The 27,914-nt window shown below is 33.5% G+C and overlaps 2 long non-coding RNA genes across 3 annotated transcripts; both read right to left on the minus strand.

Moving 5' to 3' along the window:
• Positions 1-54: 54 nt before the first annotated feature.
• Positions 55-7,815, minus strand: LOC124542881. Of its 2 annotated transcripts, none has more exons than XR_006967400.1 (3): positions 7,750-7,815; positions 5,354-5,465; positions 55-4,980 (listed from the first exon to the last, which is right to left on the minus strand). It is a non-coding gene; the product is annotated as an uncharacterized LOC124542881 (long non-coding RNA). The 2 variants fall into 2 exon arrangements; XR_006967399.1 differs by lacking the exon at positions 7,750-7,815 and adding an exon at positions 6,393-6,502.
• A 5,161-nt stretch (positions 7,816-12,976) lies between these two features.
• On the minus strand, positions 12,977-27,284 carry LOC124542884. Its single transcript, XR_006967403.1, has 3 exons — positions 27,238-27,284; positions 24,465-24,569; positions 12,977-13,263 (listed from the first exon to the last, which is right to left on the minus strand). It is a non-coding gene; the product is annotated as an uncharacterized LOC124542884 (long non-coding RNA).
• Positions 27,285-27,914: the final 630 nt, after the last annotated feature.

The raw sequence follows: 27,914 nt of genomic DNA on the forward strand, positions 1-27,914 counted from the left end.
TGCACTTGCTTTTTTTTACCAAAGTTATAAAGAAGTACGAAATAAAACAACAGGTAATTCCATTAATTTATTCAATAAATTACATAAGTTTTAAAGATAAAACGCTTTTACTCCGACTTTAAATTTAATGTGAAATCTGCGAATTTCCGTATGAAATTCGGTTTTGTTCGTTGGTTTAGATATTATAAAAGTCGAATTATGAGTAAAGCCTTCGTGCTTCCACTAAGTCGGGTATAGACACTCAGATTTTAAATAGGAAACAATCTTATGATAAGAAAATATAAAAGAAAATTATATCTAGAATACACTTTAAATTATTCAGGAAAACATTTTTTTTTTTCAAAGAAAATTTAAAAAGCTTTACTAGAAATATTTAAGATATTTAATTAATACAATTATACAGAGAAAGTTGGGCATGTCAAAACGTTATTTAAATTAATAAAATGGTGACAGTAGTCCATGACGAAATACAGTGTTAGGTGTTAGAGAGTGGAGGTTCTAGATAGAAGAAATTACACAATATCGTACATCGATATATTGAGAGATATGCGTATAATTAAATTATCCTAAGTCTCCACGCTGTGTTGTGTCGGGGGAATATGTCCGACCTGTGAACCAGTGACACCAATATTGTAATGTGGTGCTCTCATTTAAAGAGAGGTATATAATTTGCCTTCGTCTTTCCCCTCATCGTTCGAAAATATCCATCGTATTAAAACTTCATGACAAGACAATCAGAAAGAGCTCGCATCGGCTCGAGGGACTCAGATGACATGTAGACGTATACGGTTTAGGTCGACACTTAATATGAACTGCGAGAGCTCACAACAATGAAATCCTGCGCAGATCTACACGCCACCCGCTATACACTCTGTCGACACATTAACGCTTGCGAGTCCGTCGGGACAAGAGATAACAAACTGCAACTAACGCGTACGACAAAGAGCATTGGCCCTACAAAGTCATTCTTCTAACATTCAGCGACACAATCTCCTTTCGCGGACACAACACTAGCGTGCGCTGCTCCACCATTATCTTATGAGATTATATATTTATTATAATGTTTCAAAGAAGATATCTATAGACAAATCGTTCTGTTGCTTTGCTCACATTTCCCACGCCTTATTGTGTATGTGAATAAGAATAAAACGTTCCTAGATTCTGCCTGCCTTACGGTACATAAGGGTATAACATCAGCAAAAGCGGAACGTGTTATTGATATCCTTACAAAGTGACATAACTTAAAGAGATACGTATCATAAAATGTAAACAAATAACATAATTCGTAACAAGGTATGTAACCAATGAATATCATTTCTTAGCTTCAAATTGAAAAACAAAGTTTACTTATACTTTGGGGTTTTTTAAAAGGATCATTCATCAAAGTTGAAAATATTCTGTCGGATCGAACTTCAAATATATTTATCAGACTCTATGTCAAGATTCAATCGCTTGCACATTTTATGAGTAAATAGTAATAATCCTACGTCATCTTATTGTTGAAATAAAATCATTCCACTTCTTCTTTCGCCCTTTCCGTTATTGACGATTCCATTCAGCATTCATATTTTGTTAAAGTACGTATACTAGTGAAAAAGGATCAGAAGTTATTTATAATCGTCTGTTCTTCCAGTTGGGAGACACCAGTGAACTGATAGTATTAAGTCAGACAATTATATAACTTCAAACCACTTCATTAAAACCACATAACTCATGATACATGAACACAAACTCATCATGAAATTATCATAGCAAATGGAACGGATACTTCAACTAATCGTCTGATAACCCAAAGTGAATAAATATTCATATGAAAATTGACCGCCGTGATTTGATTTGATAATTCATTGCTCTGCTACTCAATGGATCGCCGCAGCTAAACCAGAACAGACACTCGTTATAACTGACAGTTGGGTAAGTCTCCGGGCCCTCTGGATGGTGAATCGCGACCGGCTGATGATATTGTCATAAACTACTCTATATTAGACTAAGGCACGTACCCTAAACCACGCAACGTAATGAACTCTAAGTACTCCGGAGAACTACGAAACTGTCAACGGTTCAGCTGCGAGATGTTAAACATAGATTTTATTACACATTGAGTAAAAAGCGATCATGACGTGCAAACGAAAAGTGCCGTAAAGTCAAGTCCGGGTCTGTGTCACGGCCGGTGTCGGTCGGCTATCGACTAGTGCGCGGAACTCGCATAGCATATCACAATATTCGCCATATCGCTTACTCGTAACGGTGTGCATTGTCTGTGTACAAACATCAATACGGATGCTATCTACTTATGCGTCATCAAATAGTAAATCAAATCTATCGCTTCCCTCTTAAAAATAACTTCATCATATATCTTTGCTAAACGCTACTAAACTATCTGTACACATACAAGGCGCTCTAAAATAATATTTCCTTTTTAAGGCACATACTTTTTGACGTTGCTAAATTACTAGGTAAACATGACGCCGACACGCAAAATTCAATTAAAAATATTGTCGGTAATTGATTGAGCGGTGAGGTAAGAATAAGTTGAAACCAACGGTAATGCAGTCAAACAAAACGCGCGCCAGCGTCGTGTTTAGATCTAAAACTACGAAAAACGTCATGAATTTATATAATATTGCTTGTTTGCAGAATACTTCGCGGACTCTTAAATATACTCTCGTTGTGTATCACTCCAGGTGTAACAAGCGGAGTGTTAATCGTTACTAAAAAAATAAACTCTATTCATAAAGCGCGTCCAGTTTCTGAGATCGCCTCCAAATAGCCGTGAAAAGGTGTACTGGCCGGGTGGCCGAGGAGATCCTGAAACCTAACCGTGAGCACCATGAGGTAGTTTCTAGGTTGCTGTTATAATATATTGCGAATGATAAAAGTAACCCGAACAAAATACACACAACAGTTATTGCTTCATAGAGGTTTATGAGTTTCGCTTTGTTCATACGATCCGAACTGAGGGCAAGTAACTCATACAATGGCCCGACGCAGCCGTCCGCGCTTCGATCAACAAACAACATTGGCAGCGTCGAGTCGTTGTATGAATCCCTCTCTGTACCCGTCCAACCGCATATTTTGTATTATTATGTATAAAAAACACGATTGCCCATGACCGTTTGACCATTGCGACTGCCATGAATCATGAACAAACATCTCAAAAATACGACACATATATATCAGTAAATAATTGTGTATAAATGTATATCTGGCGAAAATTATGATAGTCCGTCCAATTATGTTAAATGCTTAACGATCAAATTTCTGTCGTAATTATTGCTAAGCGAGTTTTCCTTGAAGTCAGAAATATTCAATTGTAAATAAGGCAAAATTCTATTGATAAGTTTCTTCGCATTTCTATATTTTCTTGATTAACGGGAGCAAGCACTTGTTTTCAATTGTCAACTCCGGTAAGACAAGTACCATGCTGTTCACTCCAACTCGATTGGCCGAAATAAATAACACAGTCTTGTCAGTCGTCTCAATCGGTTAATTTAACGTCACATTTGGTGTCAATAACGTAGTTTCCGAACATCGAAGCTGTTAATGTAAGGGCTTATAATAAAGTTGATCCGACAGACATTTTCAACTGCAGCTAACTTGCACCATCTCATCATATCGATCCAATATTCCATCACAAATTCTAATCCAATCAAGAGTATATATGCCATTCTCTGAAAATGTATTTCCTAAATCTTTCCCATAGACATTTCCTCTGAAATGTGGCGGAAGCATTAACACGAGTCGAAAGAATCGGAGGAAGTATGTTAATCTCTTTATTGTGTCTAATTTTGTCGCAAATGTCCGATTGTAGCAATTCTTTAGGTACGATCTGAATGTGGTGTAAAGTGACTCTCGACCGATTCTTTCGACTGTGATAACGTAAGCATCTATTCTATACTAATAATATAATTGATGAATACAAAACCTTCACCTGTGTGCCGCTGTTGACCGTTTCCTTATTATCAAGACCTTATAATACCTTCGAATTCACACAGGGAAAGTATTTATAAATTGTTATTACTAGTTTCATAAATGCGCATCTATGTCGATCGAAGTTATTTATTTGCAATTTAATGCTCTATTGAAATTTTGCAAATGTTGCAAATTTTTAAATAAAAAATCTCGTGAACTATCTATTTCAATCATAGAAAAATAAAATGGCTTTTTATCATTTTGTCTATTGTTCCAATTATTAAAACTATATTTTTGTATGAAAAGTTATTAACAAAGGTATAAAACATTCAGATATTAAGCCTTGGCGTAAATTAGTCATATATATACCTTCTGTCTCCCATCTACGTATACTTTTCATTTTAAAAATAATCAACCTGTTACCGTTCGCATGAAACCTGCCTACAGCCTTTTCTCGTACTATACTCAAAATTCCGTAGCCTCCATCTTTCACTGGTCGATGAACCAGAGATAACACACCCGATTTATCAAAATTTCGACATCCAGACTGTCAACTCTGTGTCGTGGGTATTTGCGTAGAGATGTTAGAGCATCCAACTTTTTCCCAATTAGGCAAAACTTTTCGTGATCGTGAACTTTACAGCAACCCCAAACAGAAGATGTATATTCCTCTTTAACAAATAATCCCACGCCTGAGTGCACCGTGAAACCACAAAATGCACTTGGCGTAAATTATTATATTCGTTATGCATAAGTGCGCACTTATATGAGTTATATTATATAGGAAGATTATATAATAACGTCGAATATTAAATAAACACACATTAATGTATTAGAAGCTGTCGTCGATAAAGTCGCCCTGGTCAGATGATGCCGTTATGTACGCCGTTGTCGTGTGACCCCACTCTACGCGGAGCTTCCCTCTTCAGAGCCTCGTGACGTCAGTTTGTCAGGGGAGGTTCGGCAAAAGTTCGAGGTACTGACGGATTTCAGTCCGTCCCTCTAAAAGTTGAGTCGAGTCGGTGATGTTTCGGAGATACGAGTGTGGTTTGGAGCATTGCTCCGAACCTATAAATTTTTAATAAAAACTTATCAATTATTATACATAGAATGAGGAAATACTTTCTAACATTTAGTAAAATGTGTGATGATAAATAAATGCCTTAGCATCTTAATGCGAAACTTTAAAATCTGATGGCAAAATACACGTGGCATGGTATGATGGCACATATCGCGTAAAAATTGAAATTATATTACCAGTAAAGCCTTTATGCTCACAAGTACTGGCTAGTTATATCGCTTAAGCATTTAACAATAATACCAGAAAGCTAATCTAAGGCATTACTAACCGCGAATTACATTATGAATACTTTAATATTTTCGGAGCTAAATATGAATTTCGGATTCTATTTTAGATATTCTGAATTACATAATTATCTACCTTTGATGGAGATATCAGGCGCCTCCTCTTCCACTGTAGTCGTCATCGCGACTCCCTTCAAGTCTACCGTTAGACCACTGTAGCTGTTGTTCGTGGAACTCCAATCGAATACCTATATTGAATATACAATTTACTTAATGCTTAACGAAATACTAAACTAATTCCAAATAAACAAATTCGTTTTCTTTTAGCCAAAAACAAAACAGAGAAATGTAACATGAGAAAGATTTGCTTTGGATTGTATGTGTCCAAATCTACAGTGACAATATAACGGAATTGCAAGAAGGTGGTACCATACTAAGACTAAAGATGTGTGGTAGGTATAAATATTTGGAAAAATCTGACAACTATAAGTTAAGTCATAATTAACTTTAGAAATTATGAGAGTTGTGCCATTTTTTTCACATAATGCTTTTCCTGATTCATTCTAAAATAAAAAAGTATTTCAGTATAATTTTACTATGACTAAAGATGTGTCATAGGCTTTGGAAAAGTATGAGAGTTGTGGCACCTTTTTCACATAATGCAATAGCTTTTAATTTCACAGATTCATTTCAAAATAAAAAAATATTTCAATTGAATATTAGTTAAGTCAAATCAATATGTATTGCAATTACAAAGAGCAACAGTAATATGAAATCGAACTACGGCGCATGCCCGGGTACAAACCCTGCACAATCGATAGAGCTAAAATAACCGGGCCGTACTGATGCGCGCGCATACAACAAATGAGATAAAAATTTAGGAGTCAATATTATTTTATATAATATATATAAAAGTAGATGAAAATATTTTGTGCTCAAACCCTGTATATAAATTGATAAACGAAAATAAAAAGAAAAATGCACTTAATTATCAAATTAGTATCAACACGAACTTCATAATTTGGAAATAATTTTACTGAAAACACGTTATTTCTGATTATTTTACGAAATTATTGAACCAATCATCGGGAATGCTACACTTAAACACATCTCATATTTAACAATATGAATGAACCACACCAAAAGCACAATGTGTTAAATAAAACACGTCTTACCTCAAAACTATTACCGGCTCTACTAAGTTAAAATTGCAAACGGAGAGTGCATCCACGAGCTAAAAGAAATCAATGCATCGACGCATGCCTAGATGAACTAGACTTCCGCCTCTACATAATATATGGAGCTGGAGATGTTATCCGGGCCATACTTTGCGCGCGCATGATGTGCAACAAATGATTGAAGCATTGCTATTGGTCAAATCTCAAGATTTTTTTTTAACAATACATGTACTGCCAGACATGCATTTCTTTGTCTATAAGGTGATATTAAACGTTGATGGAAAGTTGTGCAAAAATTAAATTCATCAAATGGGAATAGATTTATGTACTCGATTTTGTTTTTATGAATTAGTATAACTATTTATGAACATGGTCTTAGGTATTGTTTTTGAAAAAATCTATAACCAGTGAAACATAATTTTTTCACACGCTTTGTTCTCATAACAGTGATCCTATTAAACATCATAGTCGAAAAATAAATGAATTATGCAATTAGTACCTAATTAGTAATTACATTGCTCAATCCTTGAAGTTTTGGTACTACAGTGAGACACCTCTGTTTTGTCTAAGAAATGCTGGCACTACTCTAAAAAAAATATTTAAAAAACATATCGCACATCAATACTATCTCCGTGTCTACTTAGATAAGAACATTCGCGAGCTAAGACAAAGTAAGATATCGCCAAATGTGTAGGTGCAACTCAACTTCACAATCGACAGAATTACATTACCCGAGTTATCGTTGCACACGCATTAGAATACAAAATTACGTATATTCATGATTTTCTGAGGATATAAAAACATAGATACTTTCTATTTCACATGCAACTCTTAATGACCCCTTCAAGGATTGTCCTTGAAGGGGTCATTAAGAGTTTTGGGACTGATATTTACATTTGGTGCTGATAAGACATTTTTGTTTTAAGCACCGGAAAAGTAAAGTAAAGCTCACTGGATTCATTTAAAAAGCATGCGCGAGTTAAGAGAAATCAAGATATCGACGTATGCCTAGTTTCAGTTCAACTACACAATAGATAAAATAAATTATCCGAGCTATAAAGATAGCATTAGAAGCTAGAAGGGCTATATGCAATTACTTATAACCATCAATTTTCCTTAGATTTACATTGCATAAAAAGTCCTGCTAAAAATGCAAGTACTTGGCCAACGCCATATTAAACATGGGGATACGGAAGTATTTTTTTAAAAATGTGCTCAAAAATTTGATTATATTTATAATCCTTTGGCCAATCATCGATAATTTAGCACGCAACTATCATTTCCCTGATATAACAGTCTGGAAAAATTATGAACCACACCAAAAAAGTAAAATTTTAAATAAAACACGACTTACCTCAGAACTATCACTGACTCGACTAAGTTAAAACTTAAAAAGTCTGCCTCAGAGCGCATTCGCGAATTAAGAGGGATCAATACATCAATGGATTACTAGAATGTTAAACCTATTGAATTTTTCGTTATACGCAATTAATAAGTTATTGGTTATCGTAAAATCGTTCAACTCTACAAAATTACGTAGCTATATTTTATGAGAAATATAGTTCTTTATTCTAAATAAAACTGCTAAAATTAGTTACCAAATTACAAACCTTAAAACAAATCCCAAAAATATACAAAAACAATTTAGTTGATATAGGTACATTATTTTAAAATAAAAAAATCAATAAGATTTATTTAGTTCTATTTTATTATTTTTGTTAGATTAATAAGATTTATTGTATTTAGTGCCTCAGGTTAAATATTCTACGTTAATATTAGGTCATAAAAGTGTGCTGGTAATTACAATATACATAATTTAATTTTATATCGCACTATTTTGATTTACTTATACTAATTAGCATTAAAATATATATTAATTGTTTACTGACTGAATATTTGTTGCATCCAACAAATGGCAGGATTAGTGCATCTGTCATGCTCAAAACACGTCATTTAATCATGCGGTTTGCTAATGCTTTTCTTGCATTGTTTTATAAAATATTTTGTTTGTATATCATGGTGTACGTAGCTGCTTCCCCGACTGAATCTTATTATATAATTAATTACCTTACCTAGGCTTCACGCGTATCGGACCCCCGATTTAGCTTATTTTCAATGGATAGGCTGTTTTATTAAGTATATCAGAACCCTAAATCGATCGATATTATCCACATTTTAAGCTATGAGATTAACAAATCAACTGGGCAGCAACAATTTACCTTACCTTTTGACTGTAAAGCGATGTAATAAAAGTATCAGCTTTAAGTGCATTTTCGCCAAAAAGCTAATTCGAAGGTGATCTGATATATTCATTGATTTCAAATTATATTACGACGGTATATTGATGCAAAGTCATAATAACATATATTTTGAGGTGATATGGATATAATAAATAAAACAAAATTTTCTCTTTAACTTTATTCCGGTTACATTAAGCTTAAGGTTAAATGCTTTTTCTCTGACTTTAGACTTTTCAGGCTTAGATATAGTCAAAATCGTCTTATGAGTAAAGCCTTCTTATTTCGTACTTATATACTACGTTGGTTAAAGACAATCAGATTAAATGGGGGAAAATCCTTTTTGAATGTTATGATACAGATATTTAAAAGATTATTAACAGTACAGTACACATCAAATTATTTTCAAAGAAAAATATTATTTTATAGTTAGGTAATTCGAAAAGTATAAATATTAATAATTAATTGTTATAATATTAATTTAAGTAATTTGCAAAAGACATATATTCTTCTAATATTAATACAAGTTATGGAACATTAATTGAATATGTCCAAACATTTTTCAAATTAATTCGAATGGTTGAAATACTCCATGCAGAGATTCAGTAGAGCGTATAAGAAAGCTGAAGGTTCCAGAGAGAAGAATAATATGCGTATAATTAAATTATCCTATACCTATGATCCAGTGAGACCAATTTTGCAATGTGATACTCTCATTTACTTATCAGTATATCATTTCCCACATTCGGCTTGGAACGTAAATTATTTAGCCTTCGTATTTCCCCTCATCGTTCGAAAAAAACCATCATATAAAAAACTCATGACATGACACTCAGAAAGAGCTCGCATCGGCTCGAGGGACTCAGATGACATGTAGACGTATACGGTTTAGGTCGACACTTAATATGAACTGCGAGAGCTCACAACAATGAAATCCTGCGCAGATCTACACGCCACCCGCTATACACTCTGTCGACACATTGACGCTTGCGAGTCCGTCGGGACAAGAGATAACAACTGCAATAACGCGTGCGACAAAGAGCATTGGCCCTACAAAGTCATTCTTCTAACATCCAGCGACACCATCTCCTTTCGCGGACACAACACTAGCGCGCGCTGCTCCACCATTATCTTATGAGATTATATAATTATTATAATGTTTCAAAGTAGATATCTATAGACTAATCGTTCTGTTGCTTTGCTCACATTTCCCAACCCAACCAACATGTATAAGAATAAAACGTTCCTAGATTGCACTTTTTAATTTTTTTTTTTTACAAAATGGAACGATTACCGATCATCAAAGTTGAAAAAATGTCTGTCGGATCGAACTTTAGATATATTTATTTTCACAGTTCCAGCTATATGTATATTAGGTTTATCGGTTCATGTTGGAATAATCTCCTTTACATGATAAAACATGTAAACTGATGACCTTCACTTTAGCTCTTTTTTCTTATGAAATGAAACTATCTAATATAAACTTTGATACAGCTTTCATATTTTATTAAAGCATATTTGCACATGAAAAATTATCTGAAGCTACATAACTTCAAACCTTCATAAAATAATTAACTCATCCAGTATTTATTGTGCCAAAATGTAACTGATACTTGCACTGATTTTAGCTACACCTAAGATAAATCAACGTGAACTAATATCAATATTAAAATGGACCATCATGTGCTCTGCTACTCAATGGATCGCCGCAGTTAAACCGGAACAGACACTCGTTATAACTGACAGTTGGGTAAGTCTCCGGGCCCTCTGGATGGTGAATGGCGACCGGCTGATGATATTGTCATAAACTACTCTATATTAGACTAAGGCACGTACCCTAAACCACGCAACGTAATGAACTCTAAGTACTCCGGAGAACTACGAAACTGTCAACGGTTCAGCTGCGAGATGTTAAACAAAGATGTTATTACACATTGAGTAAAAAGCGATCACGACGTGCAAACGAAAAGTGCCGTAAAGTCAAGTCCGGGTCTGTGTCACGGCCGGTGTCGGTCGGCTATCGACTAGTGCGTGGAACTCGCATAGCATATCACAATATTCGCCATATCGCTTACTCGTAACGGTGTGCATTGTCTGTGTACAAACATCAATACGGATGCTATCTACTTATGCGTCATCAAATAGTAAATCAAATCTATCGCTTCCCTCTTAAAAATAACTTCATCATATATCATTGCTAGATGCTGTCTGTACATACACAAAGCACTGTCTAAAATAATATTTCCTCTTTAAGGCACATACTGTTCGACGTTGATATATACCTCGTTAGTAAATATATTGAGCAACGATGAAATATAATTCGAAAATAATCATATGCCGTCGAAATAAAACGCGCCAGCATCGTGTTTAGATCTAAAACTACGAAAAACGTCTTGTATTTGTATAATATTGCTTGTTAACAGAATAAATATACTCTCGATGTGGATCACTCCAGGTGTAACAAGCGGAGTGTTAATCGTTATAAAAAAAATAATCTCTATTCATAAAGCGCGTCCAGTTTCTGAGATCGCCTCCAAATAGCCGTGAAAAGGTGTACTGGCCGGGTGGCCGAGGAGATCCTGAAACCTAACCGTCAGCACCATGAGGTAGTTTCTAGGTTGCTGTTATAATATATTACGAATGATAAAAGTAACCCGAACAAAATACACACAACAGTTATTGCTTCATAGAGGTTTATGAGTTTCGCTTTGTTCATACGATCCGAACTGAGGGCAAGTCACTCATGCAATGGCCCGACGCAGCCGTCCGCGCTTCGATCAACAAACAACATTGGCAGCGTCGAGTCGTTGTATGAATCCCTCTCTGTACCCGTCCAACCGCATATTTTGTATTATTATGTATAAAAAACACGATTGCCCATGGCCGTTTGACCATTGCGACTGCCATGAATCATGAACAAACATCTCAAAAATACGACACATATACATATATCAGTAAATAATTGTGTATAAATGTATATCTGGCGAAAATTATGATAGTCCGGCCAATTACGTTAAATGCTTAACGATCAAATTTCTGTCGTAATTATTGCTAAGCGAGTCTTCCTTGAAGTCAGAAATATTCAATTGTAAATAAGGAAAAATTCTATTGATAAGTTTCTTCGCTTTTCTGTATTTTCTTTATTAACGGGAGCAAGCACTTGTTTTTAATTGTCAACTCCGGTAAGACAAGTACCATGCTATTCACTCCAACTCGATTGGCCGAAATAAATAACACAGTCTTGTCAGTCGTCTCAATCGGTTAATTTAACGTCACATTTGGTTTCAATAACGTAGTTTCCGAAGTAAAGTTGATCCGACAGACATTTTTAACTGCAGCTAACTTGCACCATCTCATCATCGCAATCCAATATTCCATAACAACATCTAATCCAATCAAGAGTATATATGTCATTCTCTGTAATTTCCAAAATATTTCCCCTAGACCTATCCTCTGAAATGTGACAGAAGCATTAACACGAGTCGAAAGAATCAAAGGAAGTTTGCTAATGTCTATCTTTATGATGTCGAATTTTGTCGTTTATGTCCGATTGTATTTTGTCAATTATTTAGGTGTAAATGAAAACCCTTCTTCCTATGTACACACATGGTATGTACCTAGCAATGTTTTGTTATTACTAGTTTAATAATTTCGCATCCATGTCGAGCGGAGCTATTTATGAGTCCAAATTGAATGCTCCATTGAAATTTTGCTAATGTTAATAAATTTTGCCATGGTATTTTGAAATAACAATATCATTTTAACAAACAAATTAATTCATATTAAAGTAATGTTGGCCTTTGTTTTAAAGTCTTATCTATTGTTACAATTATAACTATAACTATAATATAACTTAAAAACAAAACGTTCAGACATCACGGCGTGGATTTGTGATGTTATATCTTCTATCTCCAGTTTATATCTACTTTTCATTTTGATAATAATCAATCTGTTACCGTTCGCAGAAGCCATGCCTTATACATTCTTATCTATAACTTTATTCTATAATTCCAAGCGTCCATTTACCCCTGGTTGAGGGACTGGTAATAAGACCCCACTTGTTCAAACTCCTTGGTTAACAAATTTGATACCCAGACTGACGACTTTGCGTCTTAGATGTCAGCGTAGAGATGTTAGAGCATCCAACTTTTCCCAATTAGGCAAAACTCTTCGTGATCGTGAACTTTACAGCAACCCCAAACAGAAGATGTTTATTAACAAATACTATCGCGCCAGAGTGCTCCACGAGACCCTTGTTGATGTGCGATAGTCTCCGTAACAGGAATTTGCCAATATACGTGGCAAAATTTACTATATTCGTTGTGCGTAAGTGCGCACTGATTATATTATCTATGAAGATTATATAATAACGTCGAATATTAAATAAACGCACATTAATGTAGAAGCTGTCGTCGATAAAGTCGCCCTGGTCAGATGATGCCGTTATGTACGCCGTTGTCGTGGACCCCACACGATGTGGAGATTTCCTCTTCAGAGCCTCGTGACGTCAGTTTGTCAAGGGAGGTCCAGCCAAAGTCCGAAGTGACGGATTTCAGTCCGTCCCTCTAAAAGTTGAGTCGAGTCGGTGATGTTTCGGAGATACGAGTGCGATTTGGAGCATTGCGACGGCGCTAGAATTTTTGAAAATATGACTTTAAAATAATTATATAGAACGAGGAAACAATTTCTAGCAAAACATTGAGTGGTGTGATTCCATCATGCTATTTATAAGTAAATATATTAATAACTCTTTAACTAACGAGAAACGCTTCGCCCTTGGAGTAGTGGTACTTCATCAAAAGTATAAAAAGGTTCGTTTTTTGCCCAGAGGATCGATTGCGATTCAACGCCGAAATGCTGCTAGCATTCTTGCCACCATTCCACGAGGTCAAGATTTATACAGAAACTAGTTTCAGTTCATATTTGTACATTTTTAAGTATTTAATGTTACTAATTCCTATGCTAATATAAGTATACTAACAAGTTAATCTAAATTATATTACCTTTGATAAAGATGTTAGGCGCCTCCTTTTCTACTGTAGTTGTCATCGCGACTCGTTTCAAGTAGCTGTTGTTCGTAGAACCTGTTTATGGAGGCGGCTTTGAATCTAAAACAATATTTCAATTATGTAACTATAGATAACGTAAATGTTACTAAATGATAAAATTAAACCCAAATATAACATAAGTTAAGTCTTTAATTAACGCTTATTATCAATAGATATACATATTTTTTTTGATAATATTTTTGGTAAATACAATATATTATATATTATGTATTTATAACCTGTCACAAATAGGTTTTAATCTGTGATAGTAAAACAAACATAAGAGTGCAGTATATTATATAATTAATTCATGACTCGTGGTCTTTTTTGGGTTTGTGCAAGTGGTGAGGGAAGATGCAAAAGTATTATTTTTGTGTTTATTTTAATGAACTCCATGTATGATAGACCACGAGGATATTAAAAATCGAGACTACTGAAAGTTACTGTAATAAATGCCGTTTCAAAAAGTCAATTTAAATTTTCTCGCGAAAACAGATATTTCGTATGACGTCACTGCTGTCTGTCATGATCACACACATGCCAAAGATAGTACTTGTTCTTAGTGGTTTTCATACATGCATGCATTATGCATTTTTCTCGACCTTTGAGATACTTTTTTGTTAAAATTTAAAACGAAGTAGCGATACTCCGAAAAAAAGCTTCGTTGACGTATGTTTTGTGCCAATGTGTTCATTTACTTCAACAAAGTTTTCAAATAAATGGTTTTTGACCGGATCTTCTGAAACAAAATTGAGATAAAAGTAGTTTCAAGCTGAAAAGAAGAATCTGGAGTCTGCTTTGACAAACCTAACATGAATTTAAATATTTTCATAAATATTATATTGCATGTTCCCTATTGTTTGACGTAAAGCCTCTTATAAGATACACTCGCGAGAGTGTTGATTGCTTGCTTATAGCTATGCTTTTTTATTCCCATGAAAGTACGCCTGTTTATCCTCTAACCGCCGATGGATCGCATGCCCGGCGCAACCTGAACCAAAAACAAGTTTCAGCAAATGGGTGCTTTGCTGATTAAAATATAGATTTCCAATGAAAACAATTATGACTATACCCATTTTTATTTGTATCGCATATACGACATGAACGAACGTCGAAACCCCTATTAGAGAAAGACTTAAAAATGTTGTCAAAACTGATTCGAAATGATGGTCAAAAGATCGCTTAAAAATTAATATCAATCATTTTCGAACTGAAGATTGAGAAAATGAAACAATGTCTACATAAGTAATAGAAATAGTACTTTAAACGCCCCTATCAAGGACCTCTAACATTAGAAAATATATTTTTCTATAAGCAATTTAATTTAGCCAACTTAATACGAAATGCAATTGTAGAGCGCATTCGCGAGTTAATCGACACATGCGTAGATACCATCGCAACTACAGAATCGATAGAGCTCAAATATCAGGGCCGTTGTTGCACTCGTATAAGATGCAACATATAGGAAGAGGCAAAAGATAATTTTAATATATTTTTATATACATTATATTAAATTAGACGAATATAACTTGCATACAAATTTCAAACATTTGTATAAAAGAACAAGTAAATGCATTTAATTGTCAAATCAGTATCTATATAAGCACGGAGTAATTTTAATTTAAATATAAAAACCTTGAATCGGAATTTTAACACTAAAGTAGTAACACGTCTCGTTTTTTAGTTTCTTATTTGGTTTGGGACAAATTTTGAAATAAAAGTTTTACGCCTTAATTTTTTCGCAACCTCCATGATATGGGTATGAAATGACTAGTAGAATATAGTATACCGTGAAAATTATAAATCTAGGATTGCTGCTTGTACAGAACGACATATATCTTATTAATTTCAATAACCTTAAAATGATTAATCTAATGATTATAAAGATTGGATTGGATTGAATGGAATTATGGGTTAAAACCGAATTTAATTTAATCGAATCCCAACAATAATGCATAGAATCCACCGAAGCCAAGATTCTCTCTGAGTCTATATCTCGTATTTTAATGTTTTTTTTTTTAAATAAATATGCCATCTAGACTCAGCCTGAGATAAAAATCTGATGAAATATTTAAAACTACACTATAAAAACCAGTTTGCCAATGCGTTGAAAATAATGTTTGCCCGTTGGACTCAAAATCCATGCGTATGTTTACTGAAGTTACGCTACGCCCTACGATTTTTTTTTTGAATCAATGCTCTAGGTTCGTGAGAAGAGTGGTGAGCAGAATTTTCCCTAGAAACTGCCTAATTATTTTGTACTTTTAGTACACTAGCTACGGAATTATTATATTATCATTCTTTGCAATAAAACGTAAACTTAAAAAAGTTTTTACCTGTTTCATTTAATAAAACGCCTTAAAATGTCAATATTGAAAAAAAAAAAACAATGCTCAGATAGTATTACAAAAATAAAATAAAACAATACATCGATGTATGTCTAGGTGTAGCTCCACTATATAATCTATGGAGCTACATTACCTGGGCTGTAAAGTTGCGCGCGCATGATGTGCAACAAATGAGAAAAGCGGGGTTATTGGTGAAATCAGTGATTATATTAAACATTTATGTAAAGTTGTACCATTGTTTTTATTCCTTATTATCACATCGCCGTGCCTATTCAGTAAAAGAACATTCGCAAGCTAAGAGAAATCAAGACATCGACGCATGTCTAGGTGCAACTTAACTTTACAATCGAGAAGACTAAATTATCCTATCAATAAAGTTGTACACGCATTAGAAGCGATAATGAAAAAAAGCTATGTGAAATAATTTTAAATTCATGGTTTGGTGTCATTTCCCAAAAAATACATAACAAAAGTGCTGCTAATAATGCACTGTTAACAGAGAACACATTATTTAAATATAAGGATACAAGATCATTTTAAGAATAAAAACTTTATTTCTATGTTTCACAGTCCAATTGGAACAATTATCCAGAATTGGGCACTCTAGTACCAAAAAGGCAATATTTTAATTGAAGACGTCTTACCTCCAAACTATCACTGACTCGACTAAGTTTAAACTTTAAATTATTGCCACAGAGCGCATTCGCGAGTTAAGAGAGATCAATACATCAATGGATTACTAGAATGATAAACTAGCTCTAATTTATATAGGAATGTCAACTGAATTTTAATATTTTTAGGAAAAAATAAAAAGCTTGTTTGTAAATTTTTTATTTTTCATATTGCTATTACTTAATACCACAATTATAGAATTTTGTTTTAGCTATATTTTTTAATAACAGATATTATTTTATATTAGTACATACATCAAAAGTGCTGTCACTTTAATATAAGTATGCCGTTTCTTGTACCGTCTATTCAAATATAACGAATAGAACAAATAAAATTAAACGTTTAAATTGAAATATCTACTGAAAAAAGATTAATTAAAAAAAAACAAAGGAATAAACATATTTCTACTAAGCTATTACGTACATAATATAATAGTAAATTTCTATAAACACAATATACGTGACAGACTCTATCACATTTTTTTAATCTGTGTAACAATTTAACTAATTACAAACCTTAACTAACTTATTGAAGTAATATAATATATAAAAAAATTTAATAAATTCATGCTCGATTTTCATTAATCGGTAAGACGTGAATGTTGCCAGTTTATAAAAATAAATGTTATTTTAGTGAAGTATATGAAGTACATATATAGTGCGCTCCGCATATATTTAAACATAAAATAAATAACACTTTTACAACTGTCACGCAATTAGCATTCATTAGTTAAGCGGCATTATCGCATTCGTGCTTTGACTGATTTTGCTAATATTTTTCTTGTAGTGTTTTATAACTTGTTTACTTTTACGTATGGTTTCTTCTCTGACTCAAACGCCGTTTTTCTTTGGGCCAGCGCATTAAGATTTACCGTGTCATATTTTATTTTATTTTTTTGACCATGCTCCTAATAGCAGCATGGTCAAAATTATTTAAACCATACCACTCGGTCAAGTATTATAACGTACTTATTTTTATTCTTATCTGTATATATTAAATGGCTTAATATTAATAAAAAAATTCATATTTATTTACTTAAGAAAGTAATTAAATATATTTATTTAGAGTAAAGATAAAAAATACAAATTCTATACTTTTACTTTATATTTCGAAACAACATACTAAAATCGAACATTTATTTTTTCAATGGATTTTTTTAACTTTATGGGTCCCACTTAAGATTTTAGTATCTGTGGAAAATATAAGATAATTTTGGCGGGCTTTCAATACAATCTATTAGATTCGGAAAAGTAACAAAGCCGGTTTTTTCTAACTGATCACAAAGATAAATATAATAAATAAATTGATGAAATAATAATTTAATGTGACTTTTAAAAATACATGAAAGTAATATAAATGAGTTTTCGAACAATTCAGAAGCAAAAAAATACTCCGTACAGAGCTATAAAAACAAATAATATTTTATAAGGTTAGTGGTATTGTTATTGAATATAATATGTATTTACACCATATACTGAAGTATATAACATTGTTGTGCTTAAAAATAGAAGTAGCGTTTATTTCACGTTAATTTATTTATTAAGTTTGTCAATAATAATTAGAGATAATTTTCATTTATCTCTTTTACTAATCTTTGATGAAGCATTAACCTTGATTGATCAAATTAATTATTTTAGTAGTACTGTATAATTTGTTTCATATTATATAAAACTAAATTATGTGATATGGGATTATATCATAATCACTTCTAAGTATCAGCTACATTACCTTTCTACCAGTTGTTCGACTTCCTTGCGGTCGTCTTATGACGTCACCATAACAAGCATCAAAAGACTACAAAAAAAACTTCTAGAAGATAAAAATGTTAACACGTTGATTCTTTAATAACTTAGTCGTGCCATCTTAGTAATTCTAGTATGTCATAGTAGTACGAATAATTTACACAAACTCCGAACGTGCTCATAGCTTTGCCACACATATTAATGTTAATTTGGAATTCGATCCTTGTGATGGGACCTGGGTTAGGAACTTGGGTACACAACATGAATGAACGGGCACAGATTTGTTCGTGATATGATGAAGAACAGATTTGTCATTATATCCTTACCAGGATAGGAAGATTGCGAAACGAATTCACCAAAAAGTCAGCATTGAAAGAATAAAATAAATTCAGAGTTACTTTCATGGAAAATTATAATATTTTTTCTTTCGAAAATGATTCGTAGTAAATGTTATAATATACTTTAGATAGAATAGTTTAAATTTCAATAATTCTAAACTTGCATATTTTAATTCTTTAATATAAAATGATAAAGGTTCAAAGAAAAACAACAGTTAATTCCTCTACTAATTTATTCCATAATATATATTAGTTTAAATTTCAAAATGCTTTTACTCCAGAATTTGAAGGTTAAATGTGCAACTTCCAGAATAAAATTCAATTCTGTCATTTGATTTAAATATTATCAGAGTCGTATTGTGAGTAAAGCTTTTGTGCTGTTTTACGAAGTCGGTTATAGACACTCAGATGTTTAATAGGAAAATGTCGTTATACTAAATCTTATGGTACGGAAATAGAAAAGAAAATTAAATCTTAGAGTACACATTAACTAACAGCAAAAATGTTTTATTTCAAAAGAAAACCAAATATGACTTTACCAAAAATTCTTTACATTTATAATTAAAATAAGTATACAAAACAAGCTTTAATACTTTCCCTGGTAAGGTTCAGTGTAAAGTGAAACCTGGAGGCTCTAGATAGAAGAAATTACACAATATCGTTCGTCGATATATTGAGAGATATGCATATAATTAAATTATCCTAAGTCTCCACGCTGTGTTGTGTCGGGGGAATATGTCTGACCCGTGAACCAGTGACAGCAATTTTGTAATGTGGTGCTCTCATTTAAATTACTTTTTCAGGATATTATTTCCCAAGTTCAGCTTGAGACGTATATAATTTGCCTTCGCATTTCCCCTCATCGTTCGAAAAAATCCATCGTATTTTAATTTCATGACAAGACAATCAGAAAGAGCTCGCATCAGCTCGAGTAGGGACTCAGATGACATGTAGACGTATACGGTTTAGGTCGACACTTAATATGAACTGCGAGAGCTCACAACAAAGAAATCCTGCGCAGATCTACACGCCACCCGCTATACACTCTGTCGACACATTAACGCTTGCGAGTCCGTCGGGACAAGAGATAACAACTGCAATAACGCGTACGACAAAGAGCATTGGCCCTACAAAGTCATTCTTCTAACATCCAGCGACACCATCTCCTTTCGCGGACACAACACTAGCGTGCGATGCTCCACCATTATCTTATGAGATTATATATTTATTAAAATGTTTCAAAGTATATAGATATCTAAAGACTAATCGTTCTGTTGCTTTGCTCACATTTCCCAAGCCTTATTTGGTATATAAACAATTATAAAACGTTCCTAGATTGTATTTCTTTTTTTATACAAATAGAAAACGATTAACTTAGTTCAGGGTAAGATTTTGAAATGATCAATCATCAAAGTTAAAAGTTAGTCTGTCGGATCGAACTTTAAATATAATAATTAAGATACAAATACATTCGACAGTTCCAGCTATATGTATTTTAAGTTTATCGATTCCTGTCGGAATAGTCTCCTTTGCATGATAAAATATGTAAACTGTTGACCTCCACTTCAACTTTAGTTCTTTTTTCATACTTTATATGTATAAAACTGTGTTACAGCTTTTACATGTTATTAAAGTATGTTTACTAATTAAAAAGGATCTGAAGTTATTTATAATCGTCTGTCTTTCCAGTAAGATGACACCAGTGAACTGATAGTATTAAGTCAGAAAATTACACAACTTCAAACCTCTTTATAAAACAATTAACTCGAAACCAAACGTATACAAACTCATCATGAAATTATCATAGTAAATGTAACTGATACTTGAACAAAGTGTAGCTACACCTAAGATAAATCAACGTTAACTAATATCAATATTATAAATTGACATCATGTGCTCTGCTACTCAATGGATCGCCGCAGCTAAACCAGAACAGACACTCGTTATAACTGACAGTTGGGTAAGTCTCCGGGCCCTCTGGATGGTGAATCGCGACCGGCTCAAAACTCAAAACTCAACTCAAAACTCAAATTCCTTTATTCAATATAAAAGCATTACACTTACTTATTGATTGTCAAATAAACACTACCACCGGTTCGGAAAAAGGAACACCCTGACCTGAGAAGAACCGGCGAAAGAAACTCAGCGGGTCTTTTTTTTCTGTTATTTTTTTTTTTATTTTTTTTATTTTTTTTATTTTTTTTTTTTTTTTTGTCTGATGGTATTGTCATATACTACTCTATATTAGACTAAGGCACGTACCCTAAACCACGCAACGTAATGAACTCTAAGTACTCCGGAGAACTACGAAACTGTCAACGGTTCAGCTGCGAGATGTTAAACATAGATTTTATTACACATTGAGTAAAAAGCGATCATGACGTGCAAACGAAAAGTACCGTAAAGTCAAGTCCGGGTCTGTGTCACGGCCGGTGTCGGTCGGCTATCGACTAGTGCGCGGAACTCGCATAGCATATCACAATATTCGCCATATCGCTTACTCGTAACGGTGTGCATTGTCTGTGTACAAACATCAATACGGATGCTATCTACTTATGCGTCATCAAATAGTAAATCAAATCTATCGCTTCCCTCTTAAAAATAACTTCATCATATATCATTGCAAAATGTTGTTTGTACATATACAAAACACTGTCTAAAATAATATTTCCTTTTTAAGGCACATACTGTTCGACGTTGATAATTTACTGCGTAAACACGGCGCCGACGCTTATCAAAAATGAAGTAAAACCAAAATAAATATATATCTCGTTAATTTATTGAGCAACATTGTAATATAATTCGAAAATAATCATATACCGTCGAAATAAAACGCGCCAGCGTCGTGTTTAGATCTAAAACTACGAAAAACGTCATGAATTTATATAATATTGCTTGTTTGCAGAATACTTCGCGGACTCTTAAATATACTCTCGTTGTGTATCACTCCAGGTGTAACAAGCGGAGTGTTAATCGTTATTAAAAAAATAATCTCTATTCATAAAGCGCGTCCAGTTTCTGAGATCGCCTCCAAATAGCCGTGAAAAGGTGTACTGGCCGGGTGGCCGAGGAGATCCTGAAACCTAACCGTGAGCACCATGAGGTAGTTTCTAGGTTGCTGTTATAATATATTGCGAATGATAAAAGTAACCCGAACAAAATACACACAACAGTTATTGCTTCATAGAGGTTTATGAGTTTCGCTTTGTTCATACGATCCGAACTGAGGGCAAGTAACTCATACAATGGCCCGACGCAGCCGTCCGCGCTTCGATCAACAAACAACATTGGCAGCGTCGAGTCGTTGTATGAATCCCTCTCTGTACCCGTCCAACCGCATATTTTGTATTATTATGTATAAAAAACACGATTGCCCATGACCGTTTGACCATTGCGACTGCCATGAATCATGAACAAACATCTCAAAAATACGACACAAATATATCAGTAAATAATTGTGTGTAAATGTATATCTGGCGAAAATTATGATAGTCCGTCCAATTATGTTAAATGCTTAACGATCAAATTTCTGTCACAATTATTGCTAAGCGAGTCTTCCTTGAAGTCAGAAATATTCAATTGTAAATAAGGTAAAATTCTATTGATAAGTTTCTTCGCATTTCTATATTTTCTTGATTAACGGGAGCAAGCACTTGTTTTTAATTGTCAACTCCGGGAAGACAAGTACCATGCTATTCACTCCAACTCGATTGGCCAAAATAAATAACACAGTCTTGTCAGTCGTCTCAATCGGTTAATTTAACGTCACATTTGGTGTCAATAACGTAGTCTCCGAACATCGAAGCTGTTAATGTAAGGGCTTATAATAAAGTTGATCCGACAGACATTTTCAACTGCAGCTAACTTGCACCATCTCATCATATCGATCCAATATTCCATCACAAATTCTAATCCAATCAAGAGTATATATGCCATTCTCTGAAAATGTATTTTCTAAATCTTTCCCTTAGACATTTCCTCTGAAATGTAGCAGAAGCATTAACACGAGTCGAAAGAATCGGAGGAAGTCTGGTAATTTCTTTATTGTGTCTAATTTTGTCGCTAATGTCCGATTGTAGCAATTCTTTAGGTACGATCTGAATGTGGTGTAATGTGACTCTCAAACGTTTCTTTCGACTGTGAAAACGTAAGCACCTATATCCTATATTAAGAAAATGATTGATGAATACAAAACTTTCACCTGTGTGCCGCTCTTGACCGTTCCCATAATATTCGATTATTTTTAATATCAACCTTCGGATTCACACAGGGAAGAGTCTACGTATATTATTATTACTAGTTTCATAAATGCGCATCTACATAAATCGAAGTGTAGTTGCATCTTTGATGTACTATAAAAAAGTGACGAGTATGTAACCTTCATGGTTTTTTTTTTTTTATTTAAAGTAATTTGACAACAAAATTAATAACCGTAACCCAATGCATCTATTTTGTTACAATGATTATTAATTGTTTAATAAGAAGATAAGAACAAAAGTATAAAATATTTTTAGACTCTGGGCGCGGATTTGTCATATATTACCTTCTGATTCCCGTTTAAGTCTACTTTTCATTTTGAAAATAATCAATCTGTTACCGTTCGCATGAAACCTGCCTTTTACGTCCTTATTCCGTAAGCTATACTTCTTAGCACCCATTTACCACCTGTCGAGGGACTGGTAATAAGACCTCACTTCTTCAAACCCCTTCGGTTTACAAATTTCACATCCAGTCTGACGACTTTGCGTCTTAGATGTCAGCGTTGTTAGAGATGTTAGAGCATCCAACTTTTCCCAATTAGGCAAAACTCTTCGTGATCGTGAACTTTACAGCAACACCAAACAGAAGATGTTTATTAACAAATACTATCGCGCCAGAGTGCTCCACGAGACCCTTGTTGATGTGCGATAGTCTCCTTTACTGGAACTCGCCAATACACGTGGCGAAAATTATTATATTCGTTATGCATAAATGCGCATTTATGTGATTATATTATCTATGAAGATTATATAATAACGTCGAATATTAAATAAACGCACATTAATGTATTAGAAGCTGTCGTCGATAAATTCGCCCTGATCAGATGATGCCGTTATGTACGCCGTTGTCGTGGACCCTACACGATGTGGAGATTTCCTCTCCAGAGCCTCGTGACGTCAGTTTGTCAAGGGAGGTCCAGCCAAAGTCCGAAGTGACGGATTTCAGTCCGTCCCTCTAAAAGTTGAGTCGGTGATGTTTCGGAGATACGAGTGCGATTTGGAGTATTGCGCCGGCACTAGAATTTTTGAAATTATGACCTTAAAGTAATTATATAGAACGAGGAAACAATTTCTAGCAAAACATTAAGTGGTGTGATTCCATCATGCTATTCATAAGTAAATATAATAATAACTCTTTAACTAACGAGAAACGCTTGGCCCTTGAAGTTGTGGTACTTCATCAAAAGTATAACACCTCGCCTCATTGCCTCCGCTGGTGACAGGAAGGTTGGTTCGTTTTTTGCCCAGAGGATCGGAATTGCGATTCAACGCCGAAATGCTGCTACCATTCTTGGCACCATTCCACGAGGTCAAGATTTATACAGTAACTAGTTTCAGTTCATGTTTGTACATTTTTAAGTATTTAATGTTATTAATTCCTATGTTAATATAAGTATACTAACAAGTTAATCTGAATTATATTACCTTTGATAAAGATGTTAGGCGCCTCCTCTTCTACTGTAGTTGTCATCGCGACTCGTTTCAAGCAGCTGTTGTTCGTAGAACCTGTTTATGGAGGCGGCTTCGAATCTAAAACATTATTTTAATTATATAACTATAGATAACTTAATGTTACTAAATGATAAAATTAAACCCAAATGCAAATAAATATAGAATAAGTTAAATCTTTAATTAACGCTTATTATCAATAGGTATACATATGTTTCATAATATTTTGTATGGGTATATTTGATTATATTTTTGGTAAATACCAAATATTTTGGTAAATACAATATATTGCTATTTGTGAAGGGTTATAAATAAGTTCTAAATCTGTGATAGTAAAATAAACATAAGAGCGCAGTATATTATGTAATTACCTAATGACTGGTGGAGTGATCTTTTTTGAGTTTGCGCAAGTGGTGGGCACAAATAGGGAAGATTAAAAAGTATTATTTTTGTGTTTATTTTAAAGAACTCCATGTATGATAGACCACGAGGATATTAAAAATCGAGACTACTGAAAGTTACTGTAATGAATGCCGTTTCAAAAAGTCAATTTAAATTTTCTCGCGAAAACAGATATTTCGTATGACGTCACTGCTGTCTGTCATGATCACACACATGCCACAGATCGTACTTGTTCTTAGTGGTTTTCATACATGCATGCATTATGCATTTTTCTCGACCTTTGAGATACTTTTTTGTTAAAATTTAAAACGAAGTAGCGATACTCCGAAAAAAAACTATGTATATATATACGTATGTTTTGTGCCAATGTGTTCATCTACTTCAACAAAGTTTTCAAATAAATGGTTTTTGACCGGATCTTCTGAAACAAAATTGAGATAAAAGTAGTTTCAAGCTGAAAAGAAGAATCTGGAGTCTGCCTTGACAAACCTAACATGAATTTAAATTCGGAAAACGCAATTAATTTTCGTTTCAACGTTCACTTTTTTACAACCACATACCTCAAATAAGTAGTCATAACAGGTGTGACGTCACTGAACGCTAATTAGTGTTTTTGAAATATGTTCTGTTTCACGTTACTTTAATTCGTAATTATTGTTAAAAAACAAAAATCCTTCTCTTATATTTTTTTAACATTTTAATAGCAAAATTTTCATAAATATTATATTGCATGTTCCCTATTGTTTGACGTAAAGCCTCTTATAAGATACACTCGCGAGAGTGTTGCTTGCTTGCTTATAGCTATGCTTTTTTATTCCCATGAAAGTCCGCCTGTTTATCCTCTAACCGCCGATGGATCGCATGCCCGGCGCAACCTGAACCAAAAACAAGTTTCAGCAAATGGGTGCTTTGCTGATTAAAATATAGATTTCCAATGAAAACAATTATGACTTTGCCCATTTTTATTTGTATCACAGATACGACATGAACGAACGTCGAAAGCTCAATTAGAGAAAGACTTAAAAATGTTGTCAAAACTGATCCGAAATAATGATCCAAAAGTTAAATCAATCATTTTCGAACTGAAGATTGAGAAAATGAAGCAATGTCTACATAAGTAATAGAAATAGTTCTTTAAACACCCCTATCAAGAACCTCTTACATTAGAAAATATATTTTTCTTTAAGCAATTTAGTTTAGCCAACTTAATATGAAATGCAGTCGTAGAGCGCATTCGCGAATTAATCGACACATGCGTAGATACCATCGCAACTACAGAATCGATAGAGCTCATATATCAGGGCCGTTGTTGCACTGGTATAAGATGCAACATATAAGAAGAGGCAAAAGATAATTTTAAAATATTTTTATATACGTTATATTAAATAAGACGAATATAACTTACATACACATTTCAAACATTGTATAAAAGAACAAATAAATACACTTAATTGTCAAATCACTATGTACATAAGCACGGAGTAATTTTAATTTAAAAACAAATACCTGGAATCGGTATTTTAACGCTAAAGTCAACACTTCTTGTTTTTTACACAGTTTCTTATTTGGTTTTAAAAGTTTTATTTAGTTTCCTATTTGTCCTTGGGACAAATTTTGAAATTAAAGTTTTATCTTCTTATTTACTGATTATTGTCAGATACTTGATAAACGCCTAAAATTTTTTCACAACTTCCATGATATGGGTATCAAATGACTGGTAGAATATAGTATACCAAAAAATGCTTAATCAAATTATTATAGAGCTTGGATTATGGGTTAAAAACGAAGTTAAGGTATCGAATCCCAACGATAATGCATAGAAACCACCGAAGTCACGATTCATATGGTGTCGATGTGTCTATATTTCGTATTTTTATGTTTTTTTTTTTAAATAAATATGCCATCTAGACTCAGCCTGATATAAAAATCTGATGAAATATTTAAAACTACTCTATAAAAACCAGTTTCCCAATGCATTGAAATTAATGTTTGCCCGCCGGACTCAAAATCCACGCGTACCTATGTTTACTGGAGTTACGCTACGCCCTACGATTTTATTTTTGAGTCAATGCTCTAGTTGTTATTAGGAAGAGTGGTGAGCTGAATTTTCCCTAGAAACTGCCTAATTATTTTGTACTTTTAGTACACTAGCTACAGAATTATTACCGTTCTTTTTAATAAAACGTAAACTTAAAAAAGTTTTTACCTGTTTCATTTAATAAACCACCTTAAAATGTAATATTGAAAAAAAAAACAATGCTCAGATATATTGCATAAATAAAATAAAACAATACATCGATGTATGTCTAGGTATAGCTCCACTACATAATCTATGGAGCTACATTACCTGGGCTGTAAAGCTGCGCGCGCATGATGTGCAACAAATGAGAAAAGTGGGGTTATTGGTGAAATCAGTGATTATATTAAACAATTATGTAAAGTTGTACGTTTGTTTTTATGCCTTATTATCACATCGCCGTGCCTATTCAGTAAAAGAACATTCGCAAGCTAAGATAAATCAAGATATCGACGCATGTCTAGGTGCAACTTAACTTTACAATCGACAAGACTAAATTATCCAATCAATAAAGTTGCACACGCATTAGAAGCGATAATGAAAAAAGGCTATGTGAAATAATTTTTAATTCATGGTTTGGTGTCATTTCCCAAAAATTACATAACAAAAGTGCAGCTAATAATGCACTGTTAACAGAGGACACATTATTTAAATATAAGGATACAAGATCATTTTAAGAATAAAAACTTTATTTCTATATTTCACAGTCCAATTGGAACAATTATCCAAAATTGGGCACTCTAGTACCAAAAAGGCAATATTTTAAATAAAGACGCCTTACCTCCAAACTATCACTGACTCGACTAAGTTTAAACTTTAAATTATTGCCACAGAGCGCATTCGCGAGTTAAGAGAGATCAATACATCAATGGATTACTAGAATGACAAACTAACTCCAATTTATATAGGTATATCAACAACAAATAAAATTAAACGTTTAAATTGAA

Source organism: Vanessa cardui, chromosome Z (assembly GCF_905220365.1).
Source record: "Vanessa cardui chromosome Z, ilVanCard2.1, whole genome shotgun sequence".
NCBI classification, from domain to species: Eukaryota; Metazoa; Arthropoda; class Insecta; order Lepidoptera; family Nymphalidae; genus Vanessa; species Vanessa cardui.